The sequence below is a fragment of the Buteo buteo genome, chromosome Z (assembly GCF_964188355.1).
Source record: "Buteo buteo chromosome Z, bButBut1.hap1.1, whole genome shotgun sequence".
Taxonomy (NCBI): Eukaryota; Metazoa; Chordata; class Aves; order Accipitriformes; family Accipitridae; genus Buteo; species Buteo buteo.
In genome coordinates this window covers 47,975,370-48,001,032 of record NC_134204.1, presented here as the reverse complement: position 1 = coordinate 48,001,032, position 25,663 = coordinate 47,975,370, and positions in this window count along the sequence as shown.

Below are 25,663 nucleotides of genomic sequence, written 5' to 3'. Positions count from 1 at the left end.
AGTTTTGCAAGGGACAAAGACTTCTTTCCTCAAAAGAGAACACACCATTGCCCTTTTCTCTTGCAAGCCAAATTAGCATAATATTGGTTATGTCACTGAAAACTGTTACCAAGTCCACAGTATTTAATGCCAACAACTGTAAAACTATCACTCTACAATGATTACTGTTTTTCTTTCTTCACAGTATCGACTATTACACTGTGCAAGATCCTTTGTTTTATCTAGTCTTCCAAATGGATCAAAAAAATCAGTCTAACATTTGCTGTAAAAGGTAATAATCATCTCTCTGAAAGGCAGAGGTAATTTGCAGAATAAAATGTCTCAGGCTTGTTAGTTTTAACAAGAGGGAATGAATCAGAACAGTTTTCTTCCCGTACTTCTCTTAGAGCCTCAATAAAGCCTTAGTTTTAGTATTGTTCTTATTTGGAAACATGAAAAGTTGACAGTTGCCTGAACTGTTCAGAAAAGACATCTTTATGATAAGTACAGTGATCACATAAACTACAGTCTTTGAAGAGAAGACTAAATCTAATGCCTGGCTATTTAGGCCTTATGGAAATTTTGTTTCAGATGTTTCATCCTCTGAGATCCAACAGCTCTGCAGGAAACTCAAATTTCTAAAAATATAAAAAATAAACAGGAATGCATAAAGAAGATAAGAGACACTGTGGTTTGTTTATAAGAATCAAGAGCATACCATCAGTTAGGAAGGTAGCAATGACACCAGCTGAAAAAAGTTGCATGTTAACTAATACCGGTATAATGCAGGTTTACACTTATATGCAAAATACATGCTGAGGCAAGTGGTTTCTTTTGTTCTTCTAAATAAGAAATTGTCAACATCCTTCTTCTACCTGACAAACTGTGTATAATATTTTCACTTGTATAGTTATTTAATGTGTTGTTTTTTAAATTAGATACCTTGATTATAACGTTAAAGTTATTTAAAAAACCCAAAACAAAACAAAACAACCAAACCTCTCAATATTGACATCCTCCTTTTTTAAAATGTCTTTGAAATTCCATATGACATTATGAATATAACAAGATGTTAATGAGTGAACAGGTTGAAATGGAAGAAAACTTACATACTGTGAGACATCTCAAATAGCCTAAGTTGTACTTGGCACTAGGGAATGAGAAACAGATCAAAGGTGCATTTCCACCATCACATTCCTCATTCCAATACTACTGCTAATTTATAATCACATTTGAGTTAGTCATCTTAACAGTAACTCAGCTATCTGGGAATATTTGATACCAAAATGCTTTTATTTATCTATTCTTTGGTTGTAATTTGATGTATATTGATGGCAAGTTGAATATGAGTCAACAGTGTGCCCTGGAAGCCAAAAGGGCCAACCGTGTCCTGAGGTCCATCAAGTACAGCACAGCTAGCCAGTCAGTGGAGGTGATTGTTGCACTTCACACTGCACTGGTGCAGTCCCACCTCAAGTCCTGTGTGCAGTTGTGGGTGCCTCAATATAAGAAGGACATTGAACTGTTAGAGTGTGCCCAGACGAGGGTGACCAAGATGGTGAAAGGTCTCAATGGCAAGACTTATGAGAAGTGGCTGAGGTCACTTGGTTTGTTCAGCTTGGAGAAGAGAAGGCTGAGGGATGACCTCATGTCTACAACTTCCTCAAGGGGAGCAGCAGAGGGGGAGCTGCTGATCTCCTCTCTCTGGTGACCAGTGAAAGTACACGAGAAAATGGAATGAAGCTGTGTTAGGGGAAGTTCAGACTGGACATTAGGAGAAGGTTCATCACTGAGAGTGTGGTTGATCACTGGAACAGGCTCCTCAGGGAAGTGGTCACAGAACCAAGCCTGTCAGAGTTGAAGGAACATTTGGATGATGCTCTTACACATATGGTTTAGTTTTAGGTAGTCCTGTGAGGAGCAGGGATTGGACTCAATCTTTCTGGGTCTATTCCAACTTGAGATATTCTATGATTCTATGATTCTCTGAATTTTTAGTCATAGGTGCAATAGTGATAGGTACTGCTAAACCAGTTGCTACTCTGCTTTTGAATGATCTCAGGATTATATTAATTTGGGAGAATTTCCAGGTAATGTGTCACAGAAGGGTCCTTATGACGTGTGGAAACAGACTCAACAATCAGTGAGATTTTAAAGTAGGCATGTTCATTCAGCACTGGGCAGCACGGGGGGTAGTCCTGCCAAAGTTGTGCGCACCTGACTCGGCAGTTCGCTTCAAGTTTATACAGTCAAGTGTTACATACACATAGAGTTTCACAATACGCCTATACATATGCACGACCTATCCCCACTTCATATTAAAATTAGCTTCAAGAAGTCATTTCCGTAGCCTCCTCTCAACTGCACTTGCGCAGTGCCTCCGTATGGTGGTCATCTGGTGGTCGCAGAGATGAAGATAGACAACTCCTCTTCATCACCACTAGTAACCTCTTTCCTTGCGCAGGCTCAGTGGTTTCTTGGCATTCACCCAAGCCTCAAGACCAGTCTTGGCTGGCTCTTGGGGCCAGCTCCTGCTTCTTATCAGGAACTGTCTCTGCCTTAGCTAATTTCAAAAATGTAAGCATTAAACATCATCTTTCATCCCCTTGGGCTATGTCTACTACTAGTGAAATTCCTTTAACTTCATCACAAGCTAGATAATCATTAAACAGTTACTATCTACATCCATACATCTACTATATCTACTAAGGTTCCTTTGGCTCCCTGTCTCACTTATCCTACATATATTGTCTGAGTATCACACATGCATTATGAGGCAAGATGTAAGAATGTAGCCTTAATATTTGAGACTTAAAAAAGAAAGGCTGCTTTGTACAATGGAACAATGGAATGCTTTGCTGCAAGTGCTACAGCACAGTAATGGGAAGGCATTTCTCAAACTTAAAAAGAGAATTAACTGTGTTCTGTAATATATTAGAACTATGTCCTAAAAGTTTTGTCTTCCCCAATGACTGCCTTTTCTCAAATCAGAAATAACAATTTAACTTTTACCTGACTATGTTCAGATTTTGCCCTTGATTCACATACACTCTTTATCTTCCCAGTGAAATACATCTGGAGTAAATATTCACCCAGTATTATGGAGAAATGCTGACACCCCAAGGTATCAATTAATTTCCTTCAGTGCTGGGCTGAATGAAATTTAGAGGAAACTCTGAGCTGTCACACATATATTTACATACATAAGTTTTACTAATCAGCACAATTAAACCTTTTAGTTAAGAATATTTCTCCAATACTATATTGGGGACTAATTAATCCCGAGAGAGCTGTGTTATTATCTGGTCTATCTCAACCAGTTTTAGGCTAATTTATAGTGAAATAAACCAGGCTTTATGATCAGATTCATATCTGATATTCTGTTAGTCATGATTCTGTATTGTCCTTATGTCTAACAAAATGCCTAAACAGAGATCTTCTGTTTCTTTGGGAAACAGCTCATTCTTCAGACTAAGAAAATAGACACAAGGACACCCCTTAAAAATATTATGCTAAGGCTGGAAGAAAGCATCATCTTGAGGTTGGGACAAGTAGACTGAGGTAATGTTTTTTGGGAGGTTATGCAGCAGATGATTAAACCAGGTAACACTGAATGCCAAGGAAAAACAAAAGTTGTAGGTGGTACCAAAAGGGTCATGTTCCACTATCTTCCAGTACATTGAAAGATTTTAGTATTTTAAACTACCTTTCTGTATTAATTTTATAGATATGCACTTACAGAACAAACTGAAGCTGTACACAGAATACTTATTCCATCTGCTTGAGTTACTGCTTCAGATCCATACCAAACCCAAGAGAGTGATTATTTTGTTTTTCTTGTTCTATTCTCTCTCAGGTATGCCTGCTGTATCATTCAGTTGCCTAGATTTATTCATAAATCCTTTGCTATATAAATGTGTATAATGACCATAGTGAAAAGAGAAGGATGATCCAGCTGTGAATTTGGATATATTTATGACCTGTAGATTGAGGGAGGAGCTGATAGGTTAATTCCATTTATTTTGGAAAAGGTTATACAAGTACCTACATCAAATGCACATGTGATAGTCATGCCAAACAATTTATTTATTCTTTTATTCATTCATGTCTCTCTAATTTAGTAACTTTAATAACTTCAACACTCAGTAGTAGTGTAAGAATAGCTGAAAATGATGATTAATTAAGCGTCAGTCGTGGAACTAAACTATGCCTTCCTTTATTTCTAGATTATTCTTGGATTACTATTTAATACTTAGAATTTTGATTCTATTTAAAACACAAAAGGACAATGCAATCATCAGGCACAATCAACATGGGTTCACAAAGGGAATGTCCTGCCTAACTAATGTGATATCCTTCTACAATAAGGTGACTTGCCTAGTGAATGAAGGGAAGGCAGTGGATGTAGTTTTTCTGGATTTTAGTAAGGCTTTTGATACTCTCCTTCACAGTATTCTTCTTGACAAGTTGTCCAGCTGTGAGATAAGCAGGTATACGGTGCACTGGGTGAAGAACTGGCTGAATGGCAGGGCTTCAGGGGCTGCAGTGAATGGGGCTATGTCTGACTGGTGACCGGTCACCAGTGGTGCTCCTTGGGGCTCGGTTCTTGCGCCAGTTCTGTTTAACATGTATATCAATGATCTGGATGCAGGAGTTGAATGCATCCTTAGCAAGCTTGCTGATGATACCAAATTGGGAGGTGCTGTTGACTTTCTTGAGGGACAAGAGTCCTTGCAGAGGGATCTAGATGGATTGGAGCATTGGGCAGTCATCAGTGGCATGAAATTTAACAAGAGCAAATGCTAGTTTCTGTGCCTAGGATGGAGTAATGCTGAGCACAAGTATAAACTGGGAGAGAAGTGCCTGGAAAGCAGCCCTGAAGAAAGGGATCTGGGGCTGCTGGTGGACAGCAGGCTCGATGTGAGTCAGCAGTGTGCCCTGGCAGCCAGGAGGGCAAACCACATCCTGGGGTACATCAAACACAGTATGGATCAGCCAGTCAAAAGAAATGATTACCCTGCTGTATTTAGTGATGGTGCAGCCTCACCTTGAGTACTGTGTGCAGTTCTGGGCCCCACAGTTTAAGAAGGATGTTAAGGTATTTGAATGTGTCCAGAGGAGGGCAACAAAGCTGGTGAAAGGCATGTCCTGTGAGGAGTGGCTGAGGACTCTGGATTTGTCTAGTTTGGAGAGAAGGTGGCTGAGGGGCGACCTCGTTGCTCTCTGCAGCTTCCTGAGAAGGGGAAGTCGAGAGGGAGCTGCTGAGCTCTTCTCCCTGGGATCCAGCAACAGCGTCCATGGGAATGGCTCAAAGCTGCGTCAGGGTACATTTTGGTTGGACATTAGGAAGCATTTCTTTACCATGAGGGTGTTCAAGCACTGGAACAGGCTTCCTGGAAAGGTGGTCCGTGCCCTGTGCCTGTTCCTGCCTTAAAAAGAGGCTTTTGACAAGGCCTTTAATATGAGGCTTTAACTTTTGGTCAGGCCTGAAGTGGTCAGGCAATTGGACTAGATGATGTAGGTCCCTTCCAACTGAAATATTCTATTCTATTCTATTCTATTCTATTCTATTCTATTCTATTCTATTCTATTCTATTCTATTCTATTCTATTCTATTCTATTCTATTCCATTCCATTCCATTCCACTCCATTCCATTCCATTCCATTCCATTCCATTCCACTCTATAAAATCATAGAACTGTTGACATTCAAAGGGACTTCTGGAGATTGTCTACTCCAACACCTTTGCTCAAAGCAGGGTCAAAGTTAAGTATTCATTGCTACCAATTGCTACCATTTTTACCAAAATTTAAATGTTACAGATTCCTTTTTAAAGAAGAAAAGTCATGTTGCTCAAATGATCCCAGGTAAAATATGCAATAAAAATAATTGCAAGCTTTTTAAAATATATCTTTATGAAGCTTAAACTGAGTAGAAAAAGAGGTTGGAAATTTCCATAGAGAGCAAGCACATGAAAATGAATCAGAAGAGAGACTGTATTTGCCAGAAGGCCAAAAAATTCACTTAAGAATTGTATGTAGCCCCAAAAGGAGTTCTAAAATGAATAGAAGAAAGAAATACAAGACACTAGATTGAAGTAATAATTTATTTATTTTTTTCATATTAAAGGGCTATTATACTATAAAGGAACTGAAGCCATAAATGACCTATAACATTACCAAACAATTCTCAAAGGAATTACATTTTGTGACCCATAAGTAGCTATAGTAGCTAAAGCCCAGATCCTTTAGTCACTATTTTCCTTGATATTGGCACTGTCCTGTATTTTAAAGAATTTAAAAATTGTTTAGAGTTAAAAGAAATCTTATCTCAGTGGAGGATTATAGAATAATTTAGGTAGCAAACACCCCTGGAACTCATATAATCCTTAATGGTTGATTTGGCTATCCCACCTATTCTTCACCCCAGTATGTCCCCCCTAAATTTATTTCCTCACCAAAGTGGATTGTTTTGGACAGTAATAATGTACTAAATAATGCCATGTTTTAAACATACATTAAGTATACTTCTACCATGTAAGATATACTTTGCAGTCATAAAGCTGTGCATTTTATGCCTGGAGAGGATGTCCTAAAAGCACATTCCTCCCTTCCCCTTCTGAAGCAGAATCAGATTCATGAACAACCTGCAGGGGCAGGTTCTTCTTTTAAAAGCATGGAGCTTCCTTGCACCCTTCTAGCATCCTCTCCACGTGCTTAACTCTCTTCCTTTTGGAAAATTTGTTGAAACATCTGAACTCAATTGTATTTCTTCTTATTCAAGATGGTTAGCTCAGGTGTGCTTACTTGTAATGACCTAAGAGAAAAACTGAGAAGGTTCTAAAACAAAATACTATTAAACTCCTATTGATTTTTTTTCTGCTCAAAACAGACCCAAATAAAACTTTCCTGAAAAATTGACTTTTTTTCACCATCCATAGATAATTTTTTACAAATTATTATTTATTCTTACTATGTAGTACCTAGGCATGCCCACAGTATTCCATCAAAGTTCCAAAAATAGAACAATGCCATTAGCATTCTGGCAATTGTTACAAAATAAATCAATACCTTTTATATTCTATATTATAATTATAAAATATTTTGGTCTGGTTGTTCACTTTTTTCTGAGGTTGTCTTTTCTGGATTTACAAAGCCATAGTTTGAGTAATATGCAATTTTACTATATAGCCATCTGCTTAGCACTGGGTGAAAATAACCTACATTAGACCCAGCCTAGTGAAAAAGCCACAGCCAAATTCACAACTTTCACAGTAAAAAAAGGTTCCCATTAACTCTAAAAATAGACATGAGGTTTTGTCAGTATTCCCAAATTGTATGAAAATATTGTGATGACACACACAAAAAGAATGTAGAATTCCTTTTAGAACCCATACTATAAAGTTAGAAACAAGGTATCTGTGGAGTGGGGGGGATCCAATTAACTTCATAATTATGCACGGAAGAACAAATATAAGTAGCAGTGAACTTGTAGACTTACTGCATGCTGCCTTATAAATCCTATTTTATTTGTCCTTTAGCTAACAAAGACACTAAAGCCTTACATGTAACTTCCTAGCCCGACACTGCACTCAAATTCACTTCAACAGAAGTTTGAAGACATTCAGAGAAATCTAGATAACAGATCACATTGTTGTATCAAGATGTATGCTTGGAAGACCAGTACAGGTACAGCAGAGGATAGTAGCCTAGGAAATCTGCTCTTGCAATATGGTAGTGCTGAGAAATAAAATATTATCCATAGCAGGAAAATCCAATGGTCCTTAGGTTTTAATGTCTTTGAGGGGTATATATTTCTTATATCTTTCTTTGTAACAAGAAAATATCTACTCTGTCCTTGTAAAACTGTAAATAATCAAAATCAGTAGGAGATTTGTACGGATTCAAACAAACTGAACAAATAGTTCCCTGAATATATATTATTTTGATAGGAAAATCAAAACACAAGAATATTTTTTCTTTACATTTTTTGAAGAATAGCTTAAATAAAAACCTTCTTTCTCCTTTCTTAAAGTGTCTTTCCTTCATGATAAGTGGCCTCCTCTGATCCTTTTCTAAGTTTAAAGAGTACATTCAGGTAGGCAAAAAAGTAGTTCCAATATCACGTGACTGACCCCAGCCAAACATCCTTCAAGTGTGAAAACACATAGTAACAAAATAAGTTCAGAATTTCTTCAGAACAAAACCACATAGTAACCAAAAAAAAGCTCAGACTTCTTCAGAACAGGATTTGCAGAATATCACCATCAAGAAGGACTGCTATGGTTAGTAAAGAACACCAAGTTCATAAAGAAAATAATTCAATCTATTTTAAATCTTTCCAATGTAAGTCTTTAAAAAGATGTTCTAGCTTTGTAATAATGCCATCATTAGTGAGATGTTTTCAAGCAACACATGCTCAATGGTGCACTTGTTTTCATCTCTTTTCAGTGATGTTGCACTCCTCTTGTTATTCCTCATTTTTTTGGTCAGTTCCCTATCATTTACTTCTAACTATGTTTCAAATTATCCATTGTTCTGGATTGTTCACACCTAGTAATATGCTTAGCAGCCAGCACTTTGGTGAAATCATAGTTTAGAAATTATTTGTAAAAAAATCATATGGTTAGCATCAAAGTTATAAAACATGCTAATTTAAATGTATGAAGAAGCACGACCTTGTAAAATAGAGCATTTATGCACTTCATAAGTCATAGTCATTAATAAATTCTGACATATATGCAGAATTACTGTTTGCCTGAAGATGTTGAAGAGTGTCTCTGAGTAGCAGACAAAAAGAGAGGATACAATTGGGTCTCGAAATCTGTCAAAATAAAATTAAATTTATAAAATATGATGGAGAAATATAGGGAAGTTGGAGCCTCTAATGATTCATACTTAAAATGTAAATATTTTAATAAGTGAATGCATAATCATTTATGTACTTGTTAAGTAAATGAGTGACCCAGAACATGAAAGTAACAGTAGCAGTACTTGTCATGACCACACAGATAAGACAAACCACAGTCTTCCTCCATAAGATACAATATTGAGTGTTTCTTTCCAACTAGCCATCTATTATGTACAGCATCACTTCTCACTCACAATATTCTCACAAACGTTTAGAAGCCCAGTTTTGTCCTTTTTAAGAAGCTGTTTAATAAAGGTATTCTGAACACTTGAATGAAAGGATTTTAATAAACTGTTAAGAAACCAAACAGACTGTGTTTATTACAAGATATGTGGAAAGGGTAAATAGAATTCTTTTTACCTTATCATCACATTTTTGCAGTTCTTTCTTTATATACAACTACAAGTATTTTTAAGCTCCTTTTAGTACGGATCTAATTGCTCTTAGTATGTCTTAATGATAGGGACTAAATTACCAAAGAAAATTAGGCTTAGTATCAATACAAAGAGGTTAGCTTTATATTTAAGTACTGCATCTTCCACACATCCTTCAATTCCCTTGGAATTAATTTTTTTCCTATTCATGTGATAAGAAAAGTCACATTTTCTTTCTTTTCAATTAACTGTCTCCTTCCTTCTATTCAATGGGACTATTAATTTTTTCTGCATAGAAATGAGTTTAAGATACTCATGTTTAAAAACAGGCTAATTATTCATAAAGTTAACTAATTTAATACTTACATCTACTTCAATTTTTAGATCTTTTGCTGTGTGACAGTACTTGCAATATTTCAGGTCTCCATTGGAAGAACAACTTTGTGCTAGGACATACTGAATATAGAATCGTGGAATCATAGAATCATAGAATTGTTTAAATTGGAAAAGACCTTTAAGTTTGAGTACAACCATCAACCCAACACCACCAAGCCCACTAAACCATGTTATGGAGTACCCCATCTACGTGCTTTTTGAACACACTCCACCACCTCTGTAGGCAGCCAGTTCCAATGTCTGACAACCCTCCCAGTAAAGAAATTTTTCCTAATATCCAACCTAAACCTCCTCTGCCGCAACTTGAGGCCATTTCCTCTCATCCTATCACCAGTCACGTGACAGAAGAGACCAGCACCCACCTCACTACAGCCTCCTTTCAGGTAGTTGCAGAGAGCTATAAGGTCTCCCCTCAGCCTCCTCTTCTCCAGACTAAAAAACTCCAGTTCCCTCAGCCGCTCATCATAAGACTTGTTCTCTACACCCTTCCCCAGCTTTGTTGCTCTCCTCTGGACACGCTCCAGCACCTCAACACCTTTCCTGTAGTGAGGCGCCCAAAAACTGAACACAGTACTTGAGGCGCAGCCCCATGAGTGGAGAATACAGGGCAACAATCACCTCCCTGCTCCTGCTGGCCACGCTATTTCTGATACAGGCTAGAATGCCATTGGCCTTCTTGGCCACCTGGGCACACTGCTGGCTCATATTCAGCCGGCTGTCGACCAACACCCCCAGGTCTTTTTCTGCCAGGTAGCTTTCCAGCCACTCTTCCCCAAGCCTGTAGCGCTGCATGGGGTTGCTGTGACTGAAGTGCAGGACCTGGCACTTGACCTTGTTGAACCTCATACAATCGGCCTTGGCCCATCAATCCAGCCTGTCCAGATCTCTCTGTAGAGCCTTGCCATCCTTGATCAGATCCACCCTCCCTCCCAACTTGGTGTCATCTGCAAACTTGCTGAGGGTGCACTCAATCCCCTCATCCAGATCATTGATAAAGCTATTAAAGAGAACTGGCCCCAAAACTTAGCCCTGGGGAACACCACTTGTGACTGGCCACCAACTGGATTTAACTCCATTCACCACAACTCTCTGGGCTCATCCATCCAGCCAGTTTTTCACCCAGCAAAGAGTACACTTGTCCAAGCCATGAGATGCCAGCTTCTCAAGGAGTATGCCGTGAGAGACAGTGTCAAAGGCCTTGCTGAAGTTGAGGTAGATAACATCCACAGCCTTCCCTTCATCCACTGGGTGGGTCACCTGGTCATAGAAGGAGATCAGGTTGGCCAAGCAGGACCTGCCTTACATGAACCCATGCTGGCTGGGCCTGATCCCCAGGTTATGAATACGAGTATTCTGTAAAGCATTTTGGATTAGTGGTTCATTGGCTACATATTCTCCAAAAGAAGTTGTTTAATAAAGCCATTGTTTAATCTATGCAAATGAATTTCTTAAACTTCCCTATTACAAATACCACATACTGTAGACATAAAACTAATTATTCGAGGAAAACTTCAGCCACAGTTTTTATTCTAAACTTTCCATAAAAATTTCGCTAAGCATTCTTTTTTTAAAGTACAGCATAACAAAAAAAAACCCAAAACAAAACATAACAGAAAACAAAACAGTAATAACACTCCAATGAGACCAAAAATTTTGAGTCTATTGTGGAAAATTGTACTTTGCCATTCTTCCAAGAACCCATAAAAATACATATATAGTGTGGTAGAGTAGTATTTCTGGGTCATGTCTATGAAAAATATGAAGCAAAAGCAAACTCTATTCTTTGTATTTTCACAATTTATTATGAAAAAAACCCTAATATAAAAAATTTATTTTGTGCAGATTTTTTAGAGTGTATGGGGTACCACTCAAACTTTGAAGTCAACAGACAAAGGATAATATGGCTTGAGCAGTTGGACACTGTTTACTGAATTTCTGGACAGAATTATTATAAAGATTGTCAGTAAACAGTTTCCCCTGAGTAGAATGTTTTAATGATTTATTGCTTACCTAGGGTGACTCATCTTTTAAGGTAACAAATCTGTTCTGTCTCAGAAAGCAACCTTTATCCCAAATGCATACAGCAAGACATTAATAGTTTGTGCAGAAATGTCTCTGGAAGTTCTTACTCTGTCTTAAGCTCTGTTCCCTGTTGTGCCTCAGTCCCTGCCTGTGCCGTATATTGATGTTCAGATATTCAACAAATCTGTAGCTGAATTAGAGTGTGTTTCTCTGACTCTAGTTACCCAAATCTGGTTTATCCCAACTCTTCTTGTTTCCAGCGCTACAATACTGGATGGCTTTAAGTGAACATTAAGTAATCCAAACCTAGATACCGTGTCTAAGTCTGCCTGCTCTTCTCTTGTTCCTGAAAACTAAGAGTGTTGCAGTTCTGCAGTTCTTAACTGGTATTCACAAAATGCTTCCAGCAGTAAGAGGCTGTAATAAAATTTTGTGCAATGTTACTTTCCTTAAAAATTAAATATTACATATTACATTTGAAAAAAATCAAGCACTGAAGTCAAGATATTCTGAAGTATAGTTAGTTCTTCCTCACAAATTTCAAACAAATGTTTTATATTTTGCACATGTACTGTTCTGTAGTCTAAAATTAATTGATTCTTTTCTGAAGGAAAATATATAACAAAACATCAAAATTTTTCTCTGGGAAATTCTTTCTGGAGAACAGAAATTGATGAAAGGCTTCGAGGTGTTTGAGAGATACCTGTCAGTAGCTGAATGATCTGTAAAAATTGTCAGTGTGAAATTTGTGTCCTTGAGAAAAATGATGACATTTTATTAGTGTATATTCAAAATTGGATTAAAGGTTCTGATGCCTCCTTTTAAAGTTATTTATAGCTAAGTGAGAAAGCAATGGAAAAATTTACATCACAGGAAGCATTCCCATGCTGCCCGAGTATATTGACAAGGAAGCTTAATGAACTTCTCAGGCATTCTAAAACACATCAATTTCTAATTTCAGTTACTTAATCCATACACTCATTTTTTTTCTTTTGAACATACAAAATGAAATAATAACTGCAGCCATTGCAGTCATAGTTCAGTTTGCATCACCACCTGGGAATTCAGAATCAATTAATATGAAATTACTTGAAATAAAAGTACATTTTCTACTACTGTAGGTGAAAGTTTCTATAATTGCAAGTAAAAAATTTTAGCAAGAAGTAACTTTTGAAAATTATCTTTGATATTAAACCTTGTTAACTAATAGGCAGCCTGCTCTATGTAGGTTAATATATTTTGATAAAATAAAGGTAAACAGCAGAAACAACATGTATCAGTTCAAGAAACTTTACTTTCTCTCCCCACTGTATGAATATTTAGATCAAAAAGTTCTTAATATAATTGTTCTGTTAGATCTTAGCTGTCTTTTCTCAGCAAACACAATATTGCTGTAAAATGGTTAACAGTAAAATCAGTACTCTAAAAAACAGAAGCAGATTATGACCAATAATGAATATTTTAAGTTTTCACAACAAAATCAAGACAATTATTCTATAAGTAGTGATAGAATTGTTAAAGGACTTGTAGATAATACTCTGCAGTCCTGAATTGTGTATTGCTCAGTGTTAGCTGCATTCTGAGCTGGGACGTATGCAATAAATGCCAGAATTGCAGTTTCTGAAAAAAAACTAGGAAGAACAGAGGATTGCATTATTTTGTTTCCACACCTGCAGCTATGATGTTTGAAGGCATCAGCACTCTAGCTCTAGAGTTCAGGGAATATAGCTTTGGCTTAACCATTAGAAAATGTTTTTCCTTTCCTTTCACAAAAGAAAGAAAAAAGGCCTGGTGGTTTTTCCTCTGCTCCTGCATGCTCCTCTGGCTATTTAGTGCTGCTAGGGAAGAGAGGTTATGGACTGCCATTGGAAATGCTTTGAGTAACTGTGGACAAAATAGCGATAAAATAGAGAAAAAAAAATCGATATTCTGAAGTCAAACAAAATATTGCTTTTACTAATTGAAAGCATAGTTCTCTCACACAAACTTGCTCATCAGTTATACAAAACCTGTGTTCAAACTGTTGAAAAACTGAACAAGGTGTTCATATACGTATGCATATGTACATGGCACTCAACAACAGATAACCACCAATGCTTAATAAAATTACCAAGTTTAGCAGAAGCAAAATATTTGAGTTCAAAATTTTTAAAGCACTTTGCTTAATAGGTAAGAAACTTATCCAGTGAAGTGTCTCAAGACTCAAGGGTAGTGTTCTCTTAATCAGCAAAACCGGCCTAAGATTTTCAGCCCCCTACCAAATGAGACGCTACCAAATATTACATGTTTAAAACAAAAGTCTGTTGACTAGTTCAGTATTTTACTTTTTAAAATAACCTACAGAGGAAACTCCATTTAGAACACGGCAGCTAATTAAAAATAAATAGCTCATTTGGAAGTATCTTCTCTATTTGTTTTTGAACAGCTGAAAAAGATTGATTACTAATGAACTAGCTACAAAAAAAATTTTTCTTAAGTCTTTCCTCCAAAATATTCTTTTTTTTTTAATAGCCAATCATACTTTGCTCCACTTATTCATGTACATTACTTATAACAAGGCTTCTCTTAATTATAACTAACAGGTTAACATAGTCAAGTTGTTTCTATTCTGTTTGGATGCCTCTGCAAGTTACGTATCAAAGCACACATTTCAAGGTGGTCATACAGGCATTTTAAAAAATAATAATAATAATGCAGAAGTATTCAAGTGAGTGAGTATTCATAGAAATTTATGTTCTGCAGGTGGTCTTAGGAACAAATATTTGTTCTTACAACTGTTCACAGGAGACTTAAAATTAACTGGTAATACTAAATTGCTTATATTCCTCTTTACTTAGCTTTTACCTATCATCACAACTAACTCTTGTTTATCTAAATTAGTAACTTAAAGTAAATATTGACCCACTATTGACAAATAAGTCATATACCTTGCCAACTAATAAAACAGAACACAAATAATCAGAACCAAATGTGAGTAAAGGTATCTTGATTTCAGTTCTTGATTTGGTTCTGACTACCTATTCTGTAGAAACATAATTTTTCTTCTAAGCTCTTAAACGATTAGTGTACATTGCTTCTAACTTTTAATGCATTAGAACCTAATTATATTTGTTTCCTCTAGATATCATAGGAAAGTATAATGTAAAATATGACAGAGTAAATAACATAAAAAGTCACAAATGTGCCTTATCATTTTGAAGTAGGTATATTTAGAGAAAGGGATGCTTATTAGAATATGCACTTTCTGTTAAATAATCATATGCTTTAACTTCATAACTTGCAGTATGTACATGAGTTTATCTTGCACAGAGACATTAAATAATGTATATTGTACACATAACATGAGTGAATTCTATCATAAGGCAAGGGTAGATGAGCATGGAAAAAACAGGAGTGACCACTTGGAAACAGAAAACCCTGAAAGCACATCCTAGATTTGGTACTTATCTACCTAAGTATACCTGTAGCCCATAATAATTTTAAATGTTTCAGAGATGTAGAGTCATTCTGAACTGCAGAGCATTCAATAGAGATTCCACACTTGCTGTTTACTGACTGATCATAATTAGCTGAATTTAGGCCAGATTTTAAAATACTTCATTATTTGAACAAAAGTACTATTCCATTCTAAAATTATCAATCCTGAATTCTAATGCAACTAATATTTGGTCCTCCTCATTCACACTGTGTAGAGAGTTTGTCTTGATGAAGGGGCTAAGGTTAGAAGTTGTATTTATACCCACATTTTGCCATACAAAATTTGAAAGCAGCCAATGGAGGAAAGAAAAAAATATAAGGGGAACAAGGAAAAGTATATAATTTTTTATACAGTATCAAGAGACGAGTATCAGAGGAGTATAAAAAATTATCTTAAGGTTTTCCATTAAAAATATGTGAAATACTTATCTATTTTTCTTGATAAGTTTCCAACCAGATAATCTACCTACTTTAAGCATGAAAATGTTTCTTAAATCAAATTAGCATCCTCTACCATGTAATTGATATTATGCTCAGAAGAATAAATATCTTAAAGTTAATGGTTATATTGGCAAAATAGATACCCAAAAGTTAATCCTGAAAAGCACCAGTAATTTTTCAAATTTAAAAAAAGGACATTGGTCTTTTTCTTATCCCATTTCTTGTTCCTCTTATCCTAATGAATACATGGTATAAGGTCAGACTAGCTCTTTTTTTTTTCTTTTCCTTTTTTCCTTTTTTTTTAATCAACCAAGTGAACCAAAGACTTATTTGAACAATTTTTTTTTTTTTTCAAATTTTAGGAGAACTGGCAAACTGGATGAAAAATCATAACAAAAGGAGAAGTTGAACATGGAAGAGGGAAGAGTCACTGAACAAACCATCAAGTCACTCATGTTTTCAGAGAGAATCAGAATAAGATAGGACAATAACAACTTTCAATAACTGTTCAAGCAGAGTAGGAAGAACAACTGAAATGTAAGATGAACAGATTAGTCCTAAAATCCAGACATATTGTCTAAATTATTTTTACCTGTACTGAGGTAGACATCATTAAATGAAACTTGGTAGGTAACAAACTGTTCCTGTCTAGAAAGAGAACTGTCCATGTGATGACTAGGAGGTATTATCCATTAGGATTTACTTTCAAATTATCAAATGTCAGTGGGGTCTTCTTATAATGAAATAAAATCATCACTTTATCAAGATTTTCCGTTGTATATGTTCACCTTTAACTAGCCAAGGGGTTTAACAGAAAACCGTATCATGTGAGGAAGTTAGGAAAGAATATTTCCAAAACCTCTAAAAAATTTTATCTACAGCACTCAAAATAGCTGTTCAGTAGTCTGGTGGCATCTCCATTGATCTGGAAGGGAGAAACCAGTCAGGTGAATAATAACTTCATCTGCTGCAAGGTTTCCCTAACATCTTCATTTATTGCATGAATGCATCTTTCTATTAAATTCTCCTATCTTTTCCTCTCACAAAGCAGTGAACACTATAACACCTCTTAAGTTATCATTTCTAAGGCTAACTCCAGTTAATTCTTATCACAGATGGATGTATTTCAACACAGACTATCTTTAAGAAATGTGATAGTGCCACACCTCATGTGTACAGGACATATCACCATAGGTGTTGCAGAGAAGCTTCATGTTCCTTTCAGAGTGGAAATAATATCCTCCCAGGTTACAGGGAAACAATATACCAGTCTTTTTAAATGAACTAAGTTCACTTTTAAATAGAAAGTTCAATGAATGCAACGCACTAAAATTATGTTAGCCAAGCCTAACTTTTCAGAGAATAGCATAATGGTAAAACAGAGAAACATGTTGAATTATAGCTTCCTCATTAGACTGTTTTCTTCTGGAAACAACTGCCTTCTACAACCAAAGAAAAATCGTTATTATATGCAGGAAAACAAAACAACAACAACAACAAAAGGGAAAACTAGTTTTAGTCCATAAATTATAAAGCTTCTCAACAGTATTTGAAACTCCAGGGCAGAGATTACCAATGTGACAAAGGAAAAAAAAATCCATATCATTTAAGTTACTTAAATATCCAATCATCTTTTGAAAACAAAACATGCATTTTGAATAATTTATATATGTTTAAAATTGTAAAAAGAATTTAACAGGGGTCTCTCAGTCAGATTTCAGAATCTGTCTTTCATTATTCCAACTCTGTGTATTGTCTCGAGAATATCACCATCTTTAAACAAAAGGGACAGCATTTTTTTTTTTTTTTTTAACTGTCTTGGAAACAAGAAGAATCAAAACACAGCAGAAAGCAGAATTCTTGAAGGACAGGCAGTTTCGGTTCAGCTGTCAATTGAGCAGAATCAGATCAGATTGTGTGGTCTATGTATTTGACAAGAGTAAGCAACCATTCACTGAGTTTCAGGTTCACTCTACCTCAGTTTCCAGGTACTGCTGGGTCAGATCTTGTCAATGAGGGTAGAGTCCCTTAATCTAAACTATTGGAAGTCATTCTGACAGTGCCTTTTGAATGAGGGAATGATGCTACGGTCTTAATAGTTTATGAAGCAATAAATTCACAAATTCAAATAATGCCCATGATACCATAAATTTTACTTGGAATGTCATTGTAATCAGTTTTAAAAAGATTTAATTTATATATAATGCTGTATTTTATATATAACAATGAAAATATAGGTTTAAAAAATGGATTGATAGAGAGAAGGGAGTGCATTGTTTATTTTGTCACTTATTTTATACTCAGTAAATTATATTGCCTTTATGTTCATTCAGAATTCAGGTTTAAAGGGTCAAGTTTAGATTTCTGAAGTCGATTTCACTTTTGCAACTCCAGGTAGGTGTATCTATTTTTTGAATATTCAAAAGCAGTAGACATCAATGTGTCATCTTTCAGTGACAAATCCAGAGCCACACTCTAAAAGGAAGAATCCAAAGTAGTTTATTTCCATTTGCTACTTTATGTTCAAAAGGCCTCTTAGCTGTTTAATGATCACTTAGTATTTAATGATGATGTAGTCAGAATATCAAATAATGGTTATTATTTTCTTTCTGAGTTTCCTTTATTGACTTCATAAATTATCCTGTCTTCCACATCCCTTACAATTTCAATTTTAACTTCCTAAGGCTTTTTGTTTAGAGTGTTCTTTACTTTTGCTATTGATATCATGGGATAATACCTAACCTCTTTGAACAAAAGCAGTTGCTCATCCTGTAGCTAACAGAGTAACACCCACCAGAACTCTTTTTTAGATGTAATGATCACTGATTTCTCCAATGTTCTATCAAGCAATTGTTCTAATTAATTTCAATAACAGTGAGGCTTGGAACGAAGTAAATTGTTAGAAGTTAATCTCACACTAATGAGGGCCTCTTCATCCTTCTCCTGTCTTCTAATCTGCATCCAGAAATGTGAATGTCTCTGTTGTAAACCACCATGCTTCCAAATAATTGTCTTTTACAAACATGAAAGACACAAATTGCTTCTGTATGAATAACACAGTAAACAGGAATACTCTTTAACGGAGTAGTTCCCAACCCACAGTAGTTCAGGTAATACAAACATGGAACATCAACAAAAGTTATTTCTTAACCTAAAAACTTGAAAGAATGCTAGATTCAACATTATCTGCATAGAAGAACAGTCTTTTGCATTACCATCTTTACTATGCTATTCACCTGGTTAGCTTCTAGCAACCACTTTTAAATAAAATGCCAAATGTTGAAAAGCCTTCTTAACCATGCTTGCTGCTGCAGGTTACATGGATGCAGATAGAATAGGGAATTGATGGATAAACACTGAAATATTTTTGTCTGCGTAGTGTCTTAAAAAATTTAGAAAACCTGCTAAAAATATGCCATGGATTTTCAAACACATACAAAGCTGATCATATTTTAAAATCTTTTTTTTTTTTTTAAATACTATTGCTATTGTTACCTCCGTGTTTGTTCTTCATTTCTAGGTCTTTCTGATACATTTTCTTCTCTTTTTTGTAAACCCTTCAACATTTTTAAAGCATTTTTAAAAAAAAGTTCCTGTTATGAAGAATAGACAGTTTATACCCAAAATCTTGGTTTCCCAAACCTCTTTCTGGCTAAAAATGTGATTAAAAATGAATAAATGCCATTCCATTAAAAAAAAAAAAATTACAGAAAGTTTGTGATCAGATGGTGCCTTTCCCCTGTAATTTACTTACGCATTTTCTGACCACAGTAGCTACAGTACCTTGCATTCAGCCTTTTGGATTTGCATGTAGTTAGGAGAAGCTGATTAAATGTCCAGTTTTGCTTTCATCCCTGCAATTTCACTCCTGTGATGAACTCCAGCATCTGGCTGGAGTCAGCCAGTTCTCAACAATTTTTATCTGCTGGGTCTTACTCAAAGAATACCTTTCTAGAAATTATTTTTAATTTCTTCCTTTTTCCTCTCCAGAATTATTAATTGAGTTATAACAGATGATTCTTGCATGGGTGTACAGAGAATGAAATGTAGGTGCATTTTATTAGTACAAATGTTCTGTCACTCTTTTCTCAATCCTTATTCACTGCACTGGCTAGGCTGACTTCTAATTATGTAAGGGATAAATGCGGTTTTACTGGTTTTGTAGATTTTAAGAGTGGTTCCAATGTGTTCTTTCTAACATGATACAGTTTGTCCTGAAGATCCTAGGAAATCTGTAACAGGAACACTAGTGATTAATTATTCTAGATGAATAGGTGGAAATGAATCTAATCTTATACACTATAAGGTCACTGCACTGTAGTTAGAACAGATTTTCCTTCTCTGCCAATTTTTGCTTGTTATGTAATTATTCAAAAGTGAATGACAAAGATTTTAAAAATTTACCAGATGAATTTTCTTCTGGATTTATAGCTTAACAGTATAAATACTTTTCCATTTATACCAAAACATCAACTTTCAAACAGAGCTTAAGTTAAAAAAAAATAATCAGAGAAGGTCACATTCTAAAATCTACAATCCAGCTGCTGCTACAGAATGAGTTAAAAATTTAAACACCCTGTTGAGGTATAAAAGTCTTGTATAAAAAGATCTATGTTAGAGTCATGCTTTAAGTATTTTAGTTACATTAAATCTATGCTAGAACTCTACAAATGCTATTTAACTGCATTTTTTGTTTGTTTTTTTTTTTTGGTCAGTTAAGGCTCAATACTGCTTTTAAGTAAGGCATTGATGATCTTTGGTACCTCTGCTATTCTTTTCTTTTAATCTTATTTGAAAGATAAGGTATAACTTTCCTCTCACTAAGACCGGCACCAAAAAACCTGCTGTCTAAAAACCAGGAAAATTAGTATAAAGATTTTTTTCAAAATTATTTCAATAACTGAAACCCAGAAAAAATTGGACATCGTGCACTGAAGAAAACAAACTAGTAGTGTGTCTTCATTAGAAAGGGATATCAGTCTAAGGTTAACTTAAATATTCTTAGTGTCCAGAAATTATTAATAGTTGAAACCAAATTCTACCATGTTTTTCCATTAGGGCTGTTAGTGTTTTCTTTATGAGCAATAGAAGTTTGAACAATGTGTCCTTGCTCTATCAACATAATTCCTCTGTTTAATGGACTTGGTGACTCTATCTTGACATTAACAGATGATTCCTGAGTAAACTATAAACTAAGGAAGCTCATCAAGGAGATTAATTGTCCATTCTAATGAAAACAATAAAATTAAAGGCAATCTTACAGTTTATTAGATAAGCACAGATCAGTGGACATAACCTTCTGCTCAACTGAAGTACCACATATGAAAATTTTTATGTAAAATAATTATGCACATGAAAAAATTATACGCCTTCCAGAAGATCCTGATATGTCTTCTTTCCAAGTTTGTTCCTCATTTTCCAAGCAACAGAATTAACATTTTCTCAGATTAAAAAAAAAAAAAAAGCCAACAGATTTTATGTTTGATCTGTGTTTCTAGAGGTAAGACTATCTCAGTCTTTCAGCTCTTTCTCTCTTCTTGACAGCAAATAGAAAGATTTGTGGAGTTTTTTGGCAAGATGATCATATGAAAAATATTCTTTGATACTATATGAACACTAAGACCCCCCCCAAATAAACAGAAAAAAAATATGATGTATCATTGTAGGACATTTATGCTGGACAACATTTCCTATATTACTTTTCATTACAGTGTTGCATAGACACATAAAAGTCAAGAAAAGTTTGACATTCAACAAAGAAATAATTACAAATTTCCAAATAATAGATGCTGCCAAAATTAGCTTTTCCTATTGCATGGTAGTGTTGAATGCATGCAGTGAGCTTTCCCAAGTTAATCAGGAAAGACCACGATGATAGGAAGGCACCACTGGGGATAATACCCTTCTCTACAAAATGCATCATGTTTGTGCTAAGCTAGTGAGACACAAGTAGATGTTACAGAGCTGTGGGGTGAATGTGATGTTTCTTTTGTAAGCATAAACAGGACAAAGCTGTTGCTTAAAGCCAGAATCTTAATGTGCCTAATCCATTACCCAATGGAAAAAGAAGTAGCACCTGACAAAAGGGACAGCATGGAGTCAGTGAGCCCAAGTAAGCACTCATCTTCAGACCAGCATGGAGACATGCTTTCACTAATTTAAAGCTGAGAAGCAAGTATAATTCTACATCTCTTGATCCTGAAATCTGATTTTCCCTAATTCTAATTTTCATTGCCTATTTTTCCCATTTTTTTCTTATTTTTCAAATTACTTAATTTCATTCCTGTGATCTTGATTTTTTTGCACTTCCATTCTATTTTTTAATTATTTTAAAAGTTCAGTATGGTGGAAATATTTTGAAATCCACTTTTGATTTGACCCAGCTTGTTAATTTTAAACATTTTGAAAAAGAAGGAATGTTAGAAAAGCATTAATTTTTCCTTTTTTAAATGCACTTTCATTTTTCCATGATGAGATGATTATATAGTTTTCTCTATATTTCTCTATATGCTATTTCTGTATTTTATTTTACTACCTTTTTAGTTTCCTCTGCTTGACTCACACTGTGACTGATCAATAAACCCCTAAAACAGAATAAGGCTCAGAGGAGGTGGGAACACAAAGGGAACAGAAGGCCTTTGTTTAAGATAAGCAGCTATGAACTGGTGGTGTAAATGTTTCACCCTGAGTTCATTAAGAGTGTGAATGTCTCCCTAAGTAAGCCAGACCAGCATGGGGAGAGTAAATACTCAGCCCAACACAAAGTATAAAACCAGACAACCAGCAAAAGAATTTTGAAGAGAGAAACGGGCTTGAGTTGTCATCAACCCTCCTGTTCCTTCACGGTGACTGGGAACACCTAGCCTTGTGACAGGAAGCACATGATAGATACTCGTAATAGGAATCACATTAGTAATGTGATTGAATTGTACATTGCAATTGCTATGTTTTGCAAAGTATAATTTAAATTTGTATTGAGATTTTAATGTATTTTTATCACCCTACTAAATCAGAAACCCTGTGTGACATCAACTATCTTCATATAACTAAATTTGGTATTAAACATTACACCCTCCTTGGTGAAATGTTTAAAAAACATGGTCAGACATACATCAAATGAGTCCAGGTAGCTATCAATTTTATGGCACAATACTGCATTATCTAACAGAAAAAGTTCATCACATCTGAAACATCTTTACAGTTATACAACAGCAGAGATGGATATAATTGCTCAGCAGCTATGACTTTTCTCATGTGAGACTAAGTTTGAACCTCATAGAATTCACAAAGATTCTGGGCTGTGGGAAAAAAATACAAGTGCCATCCAATGCCAAGTTAGATACTTTTGTCATTTTCTGTTGGTTTTACCGACGGCCCTGGAAATCATGAAAATCCCATTGCTTGAGAAAGGTTTCAATTACATATCCTCTAAGGAAATGTCATCCTTGTCGAAGTCATATGTATTTGACATCCTGACTCCTTTTTGACTTCAGGATGTTATGAAGACTGGGGATTTATTCAGCTAGGGCATTTTATTTACAAGATTAAAATTAATACAATGAGGGAATGGCAGAGAAGTTACCACACACCACTTGTCTCCCCACCCTGACTGTTGCAAGGCAAAGAAAAAAAGAAAGAAGAGGAGAAAAGAAATAATGAATAATAAATTAAACCACAAGATTTTGTGACAAATCAACTTGTAAAAGTTCTGTGTTGTTGATGATTTATAAGCAGATATGATGATAATTATATCTACCAATGAAAGTTTAAGATTTTTTTTCAAGCCTAAAACTTATTTAAAAAGAATAGAGAAATCTGATGGAAAGGCATTTAATTGAAATACCAACACAAAGAATGCTATTCTCAACCACAACATACTGAAAAGACCAAAAGTTCAAATGAGTTGAAAATATTAGTTGGAAAAATGATTAATAAGTGGACTAATAAAATACTTGTCCAAAAAAACCCAGTTCACTATCCCAACTGAAATAATTTAATGGCAATTCAAACAAAGATTATGGAAAAAGGCTTGACAAGATGGACAGTGTTTTACCAGAAAATACAGGGATAATTGGAGTTCTGTCTTAAATAGTTAAATGTACTGTTTTAAAGGGAAAAAATATAGTGCTTATTTTAACAAATATATTTTCAAAAAAATGTTTCAAATTAAAATGAAAAAAAAATCTGAGAATATGTAGACTGTATTAGCAAATACACAATAAAAAAAACCAGCAAATGTTGAAAGTTTGTACATGGTGCTATTGCATTGACTTTTTATGTTTCACAGTAAAAGCTGAGGAGATTTATTTCAATGAAGCTGTGTAGATCTAACAGATGAAATAGTAAGCCTTGAGTCAGAAAGGTTACCTATTCCCACAATCTTTAATATCTTTTTTTCGGGACAACTGTAGATGGCTTGAGCTGAGGAAAGGAAGTATTTAGGATGGACTTTACTTCCCTTTTTAGATCTATTTACTCCTTTAGGGCTTTTACCAACGTTGCAATGTTTGAAAACTGGTGAAAGGACATATATTGAGAACCACCAGTAGAAAACTGACTTAGGCTTGCTGTTGAAAGAGACTGTGCTTCAGAGGTTGGTATTTTCTTTCACAGAAAAGCCTACTTTCCATATGCCACAACAGCAGATGTGAATAGTTTAGAATTCCAACGTGATATATGAAAGCTTTAAATCTTTAAAGTAAGGATGGTTAAAAAATAGTCTTCAGCCATGAACTCTAAACTGTCCTTGACCAAAATGCAAAAGAAATTGCCATGATCTTTCACTGATAGGTATCACTGATTTTACTCTGTATGTTCAAAACAGGAACCAACTTTTAGATCTACTGACTCACTTTGGACATAACTTTAGAATTTACTGCTTCAGGTAGAATGCAATGCACTCACAAAAAAATCCACCTTCTCTAACCCGTGGTTGGTATCTATTCCTTTTTCTTTACTGCATACATTCTCCTCCTTTTTGTGTGATTAGTGGTTCTGAATGTTAGATGATAATGTACTGGCAAATTTTGCTTACTATGATCTCCAGTGTGCCTTTACAAAGTAACATAAAATGATGACTCAAAAGTATGAAATAATGGCTCTCCCTATTCTGTGTGTGGGCATGCATGCAAGTCAAGGAAATAATGCTGTATACCAAATTTGGTTTCAATTTTATTTTTTTATTTTTGGTGAGATTTTAGTGGTCTAAGTATAGTGGAATACCAGCTGAATTTTTCTGTCTCATGGGAACATAAGTTATCTTTCTGATGGCAAAGCATGTTTCTACGGTTTTAGCAAATGTATTCCATGTAACAAACAGGAGTGCACTGATCAGCCTATTCTGTTTGATTTGACACTGCTCATGACTTGCATGCTTGCAGGTCATCTTGCCACATACTCCTGTATGCTTTGCAAGTTAATTATCTTAATGAACATGTATCTGCTGGAAAGCAAATAGTACTGGAAAATCAACAGACATTTTGGAAGTGGGTTCTATGATTTGCTTGTCCATTATAAAGCACTGAGAATTTCATAAAAAGTAATTTAGACCATCTCACAACTTTTCTAGTCATACATACAAATCATGGAGTTCTCTGTGCGTAGCAGGGCCAGCTGCCTTAGTAACAGTATCTCCTCACTTCACCAACAGGAGACGTGCCAAGTGTCTGTGCTTGAGGCATTGGGGTCTCTGTGCAGTTTGTGTCATTTCATAGCTTCCCCAAGGAAGAGTGTCAGCTTATTTAGCCAGTTTGGGGAAGAATTATATACAGAGAAAGTTGACTAAGGTTTCACTTCACATCACCTCCCGTTCAATATACTTCTTGCAGAAAGAATGATTAAGTCAGTAGTTTTCAGCATTGTGCATTTCCAAAATTTTTAGAGATAATCAGGTGATCCAAACATCCATATGGAATTAATACCTTTTACTAATTCTGTGACTTCTGTTATACCCTCAGAAAGAAAAAAACATTGAATACACTGTGGGCTATAAAGATGCAAATAAAAGAATGTTCAAGCATTTCTCTGATTCTTGAAGCCTGCAAGGGATACCAAGAAACTTTATT